Source organism: Bison bison, unplaced genomic scaffold (genome assembly GCF_000754665.1).
Source record: "Bison bison bison isolate TAMUID 2011002044 unplaced genomic scaffold, Bison_UMD1.0 scf7180017864136, whole genome shotgun sequence".
NCBI classification, from domain to species: Eukaryota; Metazoa; Chordata; class Mammalia; order Artiodactyla; family Bovidae; genus Bison; species Bison bison.
This window is the reverse complement of record NW_011494708.1, coordinates 8,714,780-8,726,593: the sequence shown is the minus strand read 5'-3', so window position 1 is coordinate 8,726,593 and position 11,814 is coordinate 8,714,780. Positions and strand designations below refer to the sequence as shown.

The 11,814-nt window shown below is 38.2% G+C and overlaps 1 long non-coding RNA gene across 1 annotated transcript in view; it reads left to right on the top strand.

Annotated features, from left to right (window-relative positions):
• LOC104988576 overlaps nucleotides 1-11,322 on the top strand; it is a 72,273-nt gene extending 60,951 nt beyond the window's left edge. The window contains exon 3 of the long non-coding RNA XR_825258.1: nucleotides 10,975-11,322. This is a non-coding gene — a long non-coding RNA (uncharacterized LOC104988576). The remainder of the gene's footprint in view (nucleotides 1-10,974) is intronic.
• Nucleotides 11,323-11,814: the final 492 nt, after the last annotated feature.

The following is an 11,814-nucleotide window of genomic DNA, read 5'->3' as shown; positions in this document are numbered from 1 at the left end:
TTCCTCTTCACTTTCTGCCATAAGGGTGTGTCATCTGCATATCTGAGGTTATTGATATTTCTCCCGGCAATCTTGATTCCAGCTTGTGTTTCTTCCAGTCCAGCGTTTCTCATGATGTACTCTGCATATAAGTTAAATAAGCAGGGTGACAATATACAGCCTTGACGTACTCCTTTGTCTCTTTGGAACCAGTCTGTTGTTCCATGTCCAGTTCTAACTGTTGCTTCCTGACCTGCATATAGATTTCTCAAAAGGCAGGTCAGGTGGGCTGGTATTCCATCTCTTTCAGAATTTTCCACAGTTTATTGTGATCCACACAGTCAAAGATTTTGACATAATCAATAAAGCAGAAATAGATGTGTTTCTGGAACTCTTTTGCTTTTTCTATGATCCAGCGGATATTGGCAATTTGATCTCTGGTTCCTCTGCCTTTTCTAAAACCAGCCTGAACATCTGGAAGTTCATGGTTCATGTATTGCTGAAGCCTGGCTTGGAGAATTTTGACATTACTTTACTAGCATGTGAGATGAGTGCAATTGTGTGGTAGTCTGAGCATTCTTTGGCATTGCCTTTCTTTGGGATTGGAATGAAAACTGACCTTTTCCAGTCCTGTGGCCACTGCTGAGTTTTCCAAATTTGCTGGCATATTGAGTGCAGCACTTTCACAGCATCATCTTTCAGGATTTGGAATAGCTCCACTTGAATTCCATCACCTCCACTAGCTTTGTTCGTAGTGATGCTTTCTAAGGCCCACTTGACTTCACATTCCAGGATGTCTGGCTCTAGGTGAGTGATCACACCCCTGTGATTATCTGGGTCGTGAAGACCTTTTTTGTACAGTTCTTCTCTGTATTCTTGCCACCTCTTCTTAATATCTTCTGCTTCTGTTAGGACTATACCATTTCTGTCCTTTATCAAGCCCATCTTTGCATGAAATGTTCCTTTGGTATCTCTAATTTTCTTGAAGGGATCTCTAGTCTTCCCCATTGTGTTGTTTTCCTCTATTTCTTTGCATTGATTGCTGAAGAAGGCTTTCTTATCTCTTCTTGCTATTCTTTGGAACTCTGCATTCAGATGCTTGTATCTTTCCTTTTCTCCTTTGCTTTTTGCTTCTCTTCTTTTCACAGCTATTTGTAAGGCCTCCCCAGACAGCCATTTTGCTTTTTTGCATTTCTTTTCCACGGGGATGGTCTTGATCTCTGTCTCCTGTACAATGTCACGAACTTCATTCCATAGTTCATCAGGCACTCTATCTATCAGATCTAGGCCCTTAAATCTATTTCTCACTTCCACTGTATGATCATAAGGGATTTGATTTAGGTCATACCTGAATGGTCTAGTGGTTTTCCTACTTTCTTCAATTTAAGTCTGAATTTAGCAATAAGAAGTTCATGATCTGAGCCACACCTGGTCTTGTTTTTGCTGACTGTATAGAGCTTCTCCATCTTTGGCTGCAAAGAATATAATCAATCTGATTTTGGTGTTGACCATCTGGTGATGTCCATGTGTAGAGTCTTCTCTCATGTTGTTGGAAGAGGGTGTTTGTTATGACCATTGGATTTTCTTGGCAAAACTCTATTAATCTTTGCCCTGCTTCATTCCATATTCCAAGGCCAAATTTACCTGTTACTCCAGGTATTTCTTGAGAGGTCTAAACAGAGGGAAGAAAAGGACAGGAAACTGACTGATTTCAGTTTGTGGGAGTTTGGGCAGGATGGAGGAGTAGAGGACTAGGTCCTAGAAATTTTCACAGGAAGAAATCTAAGCAGGTTGTCTGTTTCAGCCAATTCATAACACACCAGGAAAAAAAAAAAAAAAAGTAGGCCACTTCACCTGTAATATATATCTCAAAGCCTAATCAATAAATACAACTCTTTCCATTTAAAATTCCATGGCGATATATCTTTTTAATAAGTACTGGAAAAAATTTTTAAAACCTCTGTCATCAGGGAGCTGTCATGTGAAGCATAAGGTACATTCCAGGAAGAGAGGAGAACATCCCATTTAAATGTGATAGGCTGAAGTCCTTCGATGGCACCTGCTTGCAAGTACAATGGCACAGTTCTGGCTGTGGGGGCTTATTGACTTGTGCTTTTCTGAATGGTTGGTGGCAACAGTTCTTAGAAATGGAAACTTTGAAAGACACTAAAATGATTTATTTCTGCAGTGAGTCCAGTACAAATAGCATCATTTCTCCTGGAAAGGTAAATTAAGCAGAGCAGTTTGGTTCTCAATAGCTCTCATAAACTTTCTTTGGCACAATTTTATTAGTATCAAAAGCCTTCAGCGGCCTCAGGAACTCATCTTCACTGAGCAATTTATGAGTTCTCTCCCTTGTCTTTTCATCCTTCCATAGGAACTCTCAAACATTCAAGTTGCTACCCACAGCTCACCCACCACTCTCTATTTTAATAGAGAGATGAGAGAAAAAAAAAGACAGGAGTATTTTTGACTCTTTCTCCTTTGCATTAAATAAGCAGCAGGGCTCAATTTCACCTGACTCCTTTGTTACAGGAATTGGGCTCCATCACTCTTCTTGTTTCTGTGGCTGAATCTTTGTCCTTCTGAAGCCTCACCACAGTCTCTGCCCACACAAGGGGCTCCTGCTTTATGATACTATTTGTTTGAAACCTTGAATGAAGCCCCAGTATTCATTCACTTAATGACTCATTAAACACTTCAACTAAGGCATTGTCCATGGTGCTTGAGATATAACCGTGAACATGACAGGGTTCCTGCCTTCAAGGGGCTTGCAGTCCCATCTAGAAGGACAATAATTGTACAATTATTTGAATTCTTTGAAAAGGGCGACAAGAGAGAATAGAGATGTTGCAAGACTTGTAGATTTCATCCCACATGCTCTTCACTTTTACTCTACGAAATTATATTTCATAATGAAGAAGTCTTTTCTTTCTGGGGAATGAACTTCAAAAACAGAGCCTCAGAATGAATTGATTATATCTGAATTATACCATTATTAGTGGGACACTGATAATACTTGGTATATGGTGGCATCAAAACCCTTAAAGTTTTTATCTGTGATTAATTGGAATTAAATTAAGGTAAAAAATTAGGCATCAGGATACATGGAACTGTATCGCTTGAAATCATGGGTCATTTTAAGGAGTTTGAAGCAGACTGGCTTATTTTAACTGAAGTGGAAACTTCGTAAAAGAAAAGTTATAAGCTAAGGTCACATCCAGTCCCATCACTTCATGACAAATAGATGGAGAAACAGTGGCTGACTTTATTTTGGGGGGCTCCAAAATCACTGCAGATGGTGATTGCAGCCATGAAATTTAAAAAAAAAAACTTTCCTTGGAAGAAAAGTTATGACCAACCTAGACAGCATATTAAAAAGCAGAGACATTACTTTGTCAACAAAGGTCCGTGTAGTCAAGGTTTTTCCAGCAGTTATGTATGGATGTGAGAGTTGGACTATAAAGAAAGCTGAACACTGAAGAATTGATGCTTTTGAACTATAGTGTTGGGGAAGACTCTTGAGAGTCCCTTGGACTGCAAGGAGATCCAACCAGTCCATCCTAATGGAGATCATTCCTGGGTTTTCATTGGAAGGACAGATGTTGAAGCTGAAGCTCCAATACTTTGGCCACCTGATGCGAAGAGCTGACTCATTGGAAAAGACCCTGTTGCTGGGAAAGATCGAGGGCAGGAGGAGAAGGGGACAACAGAGGATGAGATGGCTGGATGGCATCACCAACTCTATGGACATGGGTTTGGGTGAACTCTGGGAGTTGGTGAGGGACAGGGAGGCCTGGCATGCTGTGGTTCATGGCATTGCAAAGAATCAGACATGACTGAGCAACTGAACTGATCTGAAGGTCATCATACTGCCAACTTAGACAAAGTATGAAATACTACTCTTGCAGATGTACAAATTTTAAGAATATCATCACTTTCAGATGTTGGCTATAAAGAAAATCATAGCAGGATCTAACTCTAAGGTCTCAGAGCACTAAAGGGGCTGCCTTTAGAATGCCAAGTGACCATGAGATTGAAAGAGTCCATGATGATCTGAGAAGTATGAAATCCACAAAATCTATGGTTAAGTGAGCACAGCGGAGATTCACAGCACTACAATAAAATTATATATTTGGGATTAGGTTGGAACAGGTATAGAAGGGGAAAGTACATTAAATAAACAGTAAAAAAAAGATAATTTGTCAACCATTTCTACTACCCTGAAGACTCCTTCAATGCATACCTACAGCTAGTGTATGTAAGGGATCCTTTCAACCAAATGGCAGAGGAAAGAACTTGGGCCCAGTTTACAGGCTACCCTGGGTTAAAGTTTGGTGCTAGTCAAGAATGGACAACTGATGTATCAGAAGCCCACTTGTTGGTGATTTCAAAGTATTTGGTGATAGATTACAGTGATCACTGCTTCAGTTGTGTACTTATTGTCTAATGTGTAGAGGAGGAGAAGTAACATGAGGTAGTCATTCTGTGCTGGCACACTGGATTCATGAAAATGAACTTTTGCATTCATGTGTATGAAATAAGGAGCTTCCCTCATGGCTCAGCAGTAAAGAATCCACCTGTAATGCAGGAAACACAGATTCAATCCCTGGGTTGGGAAAAATCCCCTGGAGGAGGGCATGGCAACCCACTCCAGTATTCTTGCCTGGAAAATCCCATGGACAGAGGAGCCTGGTGGGCTGCAGTCCATGGGACCACAAAGAGTCAGACACAACTGAAGCGATTTAGCATGCACATGTGCATATGCAGTAAACCCAAAAACAAGGGCTGATTTTTTTTTTAACTCGTGGAAGTTACAGATTTCTGTAACAGAGATTAACACAAAGCCCTCTATCATTTTTTTCTTGAGAAAAATAGGCAGCCATTTGGTGATTATATCAAACACTTTGCACTTTGAAGGAGACAGAGTTTTGTCCTTACTGGAATTAACACTTATTCCATTTGTATGTTTACCTTTGTTACCCACAATACTCATACCAGGAAAATATCTAGAGTCTCAGAAGTATTTTCCACCAATTGAAAGGAGACCATGAACCAACAAGTTGTAGTTGACTGGAATATAAGTTACGTTGCCTATATACAGTCACTGAGTCTTGATGTCTTAGTAGCTTATTTGCCTCTGCCTATATGATCTTACTTTGTGCTTATAACTTTGAATTGGGCAATCACTCCATCTTGTTCGAGGCCTACATAATGCTGCTGCTGCTCCTGCTAAGTCGCTTCAGTCGTGTCCGACTTTGTGCGACCCCATAGATGGCAGCCCACCAGGCTCCCCTGTCCCTGGGATTCTCCAGGCAAGAACACTGGAGTGGGTTGCCATTTCCTTCTCCAATGCAGGAAAGTGAAAAGTAAAAGTGAAGTCACTCAGTCACGTCCGACTCTTAGCGACCCCATGGACTGCAGCCTACCAGGCTCCTCCGTCCATGGGATTTTCCAGGCAAGAGTACTGGAGTGGGGTGCCATTGCCTTCTCCCTACATAATGCTAGTATCCAGTATAATTCCATCTTCTTGACTCGCACTTGCGTTTTGAACGTTTGCCATTCTAATATTACTTCATAAGAACTAGCTTGTGAGTTTATTTTAGCCCTGTGATCTTTTACTCTATGTTACTACAAGCTAATAGTTTATATATTTCAAATAATGTTATAAATATACTAAATATTCTGCTTCCATTTTGAAAACAAAATGATCTTTCATCATCTGTGAAATGGAGATAGTGTTTATTGCTCTAGAGATTAAATGAGATAATACATATGATGTTATCAGAAGCATGCTTGGCATATAGTAAGGTCTTGTAAATATTTGTAAAAATTATTCTTCATATATGCATTGTTCATAAGGAACTCAAAAATGAATATATATATATATATATATATAACAGAAAAAGTAAATGAATAATAACAAAATTCAACTTTGATTTATTCACTGAGAATGAGATACAATAACGACTAGATAGATGATAAATATAGGTAGATGATAGATAGATAGGGTACTTCCCATGTGGCACTAATGTTAAAGAACCTGCCTGCCGATGTAGGAGACTCAGGAGATGTGGGTTCAATCCCTGGGTTGTGAAGATCCCCTGGAGGAGGGCATGGCAACCTTCTCCAGTATTCTTGCCTGGAGATTCCCATGGAGAGGAGCCTGGTGGGCTATGGTCCATAGAGTCACCAAGAGTTGGACACAACTGAAGTGACTTAGCATGCACACATGCACAGATAAATAGATGGATAAACAGATAGATAAGTGCATGTCTGGCTTTATATTGAACTATTATGAACTTTTAATTTAGAACTTCTTAACTGCTGCTAATATATATATATATATATTTTTTTTTTTTTGATTGAGTACCTCATGGAAATGAATCACAATGCAGCTGAACATGTGGTAAGATGTCAGCAGCAGTATGATTCCTAATCAGATGAAATAACTTCTGGTTTTCCTGCCAAGAAGAGCCCTTACTTTTTTAAGAACACCACTTAATCATCAGGGTACAGGTTATAGATCACTCTTCTTCCATGCAAGTAGTAGACTTACAAGTTGGAAAAGGAACTGCTGTATACATGTTTTATGGCTTAACATTATCATATACCAAAGGACGTATTTTGGTTTTAACTCTTTCTAATTGATAGGTTCATGCAGAAAGGTATTAAATCTTTTAATATCCTAGAGTATTCTTAAATTTTTCATACTTTCAAGTTTTTGCATATATTATTCCCTCTTCCTATAATATTTTAAACTGTTTTTTCAAGACTCAGCTCAAATGTCACTTCCCTGTGAATATAAATTCAAATTAAGAAGTAAAATTTAAAGTCTTTGAAAAAATCTTGCACAACCTGCCCTTAACTCCAACTTCTGATCTTTCTGTCCCTCAGCCCTTCGTATCATCATATCTTTACCCAAATATCTCCTCAGAGAGTCCTTTCCCAGATGCTATTAGCATTAGTTTCCTGTAACTGCTGTAACAAATTACCGCAAACTAGGTGGATTAAAACAATAAAAATGTGTTGTTCCCTCACAATTCTGGAGGCCCCAAAATCCATAGTGTCACTGGACCAAAATCAAGGTTTGGCAGGATTACATTCCTGCTGGAGTCTCTAGGAGGAATCCAAGCCTTGCTTTTACAACCTTCTGGTGGCTGCCAGCATTCTTTGGTTTGTAGCCACAAACACCCAATCTTCAAAATTTTATCTGTCTCAACTTCACATTCCCTTCTTCTTGCTTTTACTTGGATATTTTAAACACATTTAGGCAATGGCACCCCACTCCAGTACTCTTGCCTGGAAAATCCCATGGATGGAGGAGCCTGGTAGCCTGCAGTCCATGGGGTCGCTAAGAGTCTGACAGGACTGAGCTTTTCACTTTCATGCATTGGAGAAGGCAATGGCAACCCACTCCAGTGTTCTTGCCTGGAGAATCCCAGGGACGGGGGAGCCTGGTGGGCTGATGTCTATGGGGTCACACAGAGTTGGACACGATTGAAGTGACTTAGCAGCAGCAGACCTTATCCAGAATAATCTTGCTATCTCAAGATCTTTGATCATATTTACAAAGTCTAACTTTTATAAGTCCCATTGATTAAGACTTAATATCTGAGTGGATGATAACTCAGACTGCTACACCATTAAAAGAAAAAAAAATTAACCTGGATTACCACCAGTGCTTGCTGACAGTCCATATGTCTTTTCATCACTTTATTCTCCTCCAAAGAAATTATAACTAGCCAATATATCTTATATTTTCATTATTTATCTTGTTTTTCTATCTCATTAGAGTGTCAGCTCTGTGAAACAGGAATTTTTGTCTATTTTTAAACCATTATGGAAGAATAATTTTCACTTAATAGCTCCTCAAAAAATATTTTGTTGAAGAATGAAGGACACAAAGAAGGAATAAATACATGAATAATTGTTACAAAGTTTACAGCTTATTTTTAATTACATAACATTAAATTAGATTCTATAAGTGAATGTTGTAATAGTAGATTTTCACACCTAGAATTGTTCCAAAAAACACCTGTACAACTATTTTCTGGGAATATTCTCAGGGAAATTGTATATTCAATAATGGTTTAGATAAGATATATATGCCTTCCGAATCTAACTGAGATTATTTGAAACTTTTGTACAATTTTAAGGCATTTAATATTCTTAAGATCACATAAGACTTCTTTATGCATCAACTTGTTATCACTCTTACTTGAAAAGTGAGTGATATTCTTTGATTCCAGATTCTCTAACTCCTCGTATAAAGTTAGCTATTTTTCTGTCTTCAGTAATATTCAGTGTGGAGAGAGAGAGAGAAAGAGAGAATAAGAGATGGTATTCTATGGATTAACATTTATTATTAAATGATACCAACCACATCAGGTGTCTGCACTGGGGTTGATGGTGAAAGAAGAGCCAGGATGGCCCAGTGCTAGGTGTTAGAGCCCAAGCAGAGTGAGGAATGCAACCATTCAAGAGAGATGCCTGGTGTTGGATATCAGAATTGAACAACAGGGACACTGAATACAAGGTACCAGAGTCTGAGAGTAAGCAGGATTGTGAGTAAAGTATTTATTTAGAGTGGGAGTGCTCAAGTAAGGGTGGCATATCTTGAGTTAAATGAAAAGGGCATCTAGGTGGGGAGGAAGCCAGTATGGATATCAGAGTCCAAGTAGGATAAAGAGAGATTCTTTGAAGTATAGTTTCATGACACAGATTGCTAGAACACAGACGCAGGAAGGAGGATGTCAACACTTGGTCTTGCTGTGGGTTGCCAAAGTCCAAGGATAAAAAGGTTTTTCAAACAACATAGGAACAGCACAGATATATTAGGCACATCTATGTTAATGCTGTTATAGATCAGTTATTGGGGTCATTGTATAAATTACACAGAAATATAAAAATATATATTTTAACGTCACTAGGAAATTTTATAACGCATCTCTTATATGGGATTATAGTAATGCAGGATAATAGTTTTCTCTCCAGTTGATTATGAAACATGAATGATGGAGTTTTAGACTAGTTTTAAGCATTCAATGTTTCTAAAATATGTCTAAGTCACCAGTCAGCTATTTGGTAAGATGATACAAAGATCAGTTTAATTTACATACACTAACAATGAACAATCCCAAGTGAAATAGTTTTAAATTCCATTTACAATAGCATCAAAAAAGGTACAAGACTTGTGAATTAAACACTACAAAAAATTATTGAAAGGAATTACAGAAGATAAATAGATGAAATCACATCCTGTAGTCATCAGCTAGAAGACTTAACCCCTATCAAAATTGCAGGTTGTTGCTTTTTTTTTTTTTGAAATTGAGAAGTTGATATTCTAATTCATGTAGAAACATAAGGAACTCAGAATAATTGAAACAATTTTGAAAAAATTTGCTTAAAAGAACAAAGTTAAAAGTACATTTCCTGAGTTCAAAACTTACTATAGAGCTAACATAATAAAGCACTGTAGCAGTGTATGAGGATAAAAGTGAAAGTCGCTCAGTTGTGCCCAACTCTTTGCAACCTCATGGACTACACAGTCCATGGAATTCTCCAGGCCAGAACACTTGTGGCTCAGCTGGTAAAGAATCCATCTGCAATGCAGAGAACCTGGGTTGAATCGCTGAGTTGGGAAGATACCCTGGAGAAGTACAGTATTCTGGCCCAGAGAATTCCACAGACTGTGTAGTCCACGCAGTCGCAAAGTCGGAAAGGACTGAGCAACTTTCACTTTCAAGTGGGTAAACTTTCCCTTCTCCAGGAGATCTTCCCAACCCAGAGGATGGAACCCAGGTCTCCCACATTGCAGGTGGATTCTTTACCAGCTGAGCCATCAGGGAAGCCCAGTGAATGAAGATAACATATTTGCAAATCATACATTTGCTTATCTAGTACCAAGATATATAGTGTCTAGTATCCCAAATGTGTATTACAACTCAATAATAAAAAGACAACTGACCCCATTAAAGAATAGGTTGTTGTTGTTAAGTCTCCAAGTAGCCTCTGACTCTTTTGCAAACCTATGGATTGTAGCCCACCAGGCTCCTAGTCTCCTGTGTCTCCTGCATTACAGGCAGATTCTTTACCATTGAGCCACCTTGGAAACCCATTAAAGAATGGGAAAATGATCTAAATGCATATTTCTCCAAACAAGTTATCCAGACAGCCAATATATACATGAAAATATGCTTAGCATTATTAGTCATTACTGGAATGCAAATCAAAATTAAAAAGTGATACTTTACACCCACTAGGATGACTAAAATAAAAAAAAAAAAGATATGAAATCAAATGTGTTTATGAGGAAGTAGAAAATTTGGACATCCTCATGCATTTCCTGCTACTTTGTAAAATAACCTGGCAGTTTCTCAAAATGTGAAACATACACCCACTTCATGACCCTACAGTTCTACTGATATACAGTTCAGTTTCACTGTAGAAACAAAATAAATCATCTACCTTCAAAGAGTAACCATAGCAACAAAAGAAAACTCTGAAACAGTCCTATAATATTTCTAAAAGACAAATCTAGATTTTACTTGGATGTGCCACAAAGAAGCATAATAACTTTCCCCTATCAGGTAACTGTCATTGCATTTCATATTTTAATTTTACAATGGAAAATGGAAATGGTTATTTCCCTGATAAAGACACTGTGGCAGCATTATATTAAAGCAAGATAATTTAAAAAAATATAACAAATCGAGCATGCTTCCTGTAAGAAGAGTCAGTTTTGGTGCCATTACATAAAAAAAGAACGCTGTCACAACTTTTTTATTCTCTTGATTACAAGTCAGCCATCCTTATTAGTAATCACCTTTATAGCACAACCAACTGGATTTTAACAAAATTGCAGGAACCACAAACCATTCCTTGAGTCAGAGGTAATGAGCAGATTTGTGTGCTAATTCCTGAACAATGAGTTTGGTTTTCTAGCCTTTCTGCAAGAAACTGCCATCTTTCACCATTTTTTTTTTTTTCCAGCTTTTGTTTCTCTGCAGCCGTCACAGAATACAGAGTTTGACCATCTGGGGTCCCCACATAGAACAGTGTGAAGCATGACATACCTGCTTGAAACATATTTATCTCCTGGTTTAGGAATGATAATAAGAAAAATATGTAACACAGGATGTTATCTTTGTCTCCCCCAAAAAGGTATGTTGATGTCCCAATCGGCAGGACCTCAGAATGTGACCCTATTTGGAGACAATTTTTTTACAGAAGTCAAGTTAAAGTGGGGTCATAGGATGGGCTGTAATCCAATATAACTGGTGTCCTTCTAAAAGGGAGAACAGAGACAAACATATGAGGGAAGATGATGGGAACAATCAGAGAGAGAATGCCATCTACAAGCCAAGGAATGTCCGAGGCCACCAAAAGCTAGGAGAAAGAGCTGAAATCCATTCTCTCTCACAGCCCTTAGAAGGAGCCAACTCTGCTGACACCTAGATTTCAGACTTCTAGTTTTCAGAATTGTGAGACAATACATTTCTACTGTTTCTGTCACCCAGTTTATGATATTTTATTATGGCAGCCCCAGGAAACTAATAGGCAGGCTAAGTTTAATTCACTGTATGACACATGAGCTTTACTTCAGGATTAGTTCACTTTTGAAAATACTTTACTATAATTCCCATCATCATCTATGGTTTTAAATAAGACTGCATTTCTATATTTGCCATGTACATTGACTTCCCCTATATACTGCTAAATTTTCTCATTCTTCATAAAACAATGAAGGAAACTGACTATATACCCCTTTGAATAGGAATATCTCTTTTTTTCCATTAAAAATAATTAACAAGAGTATTGACTCTAAACAGC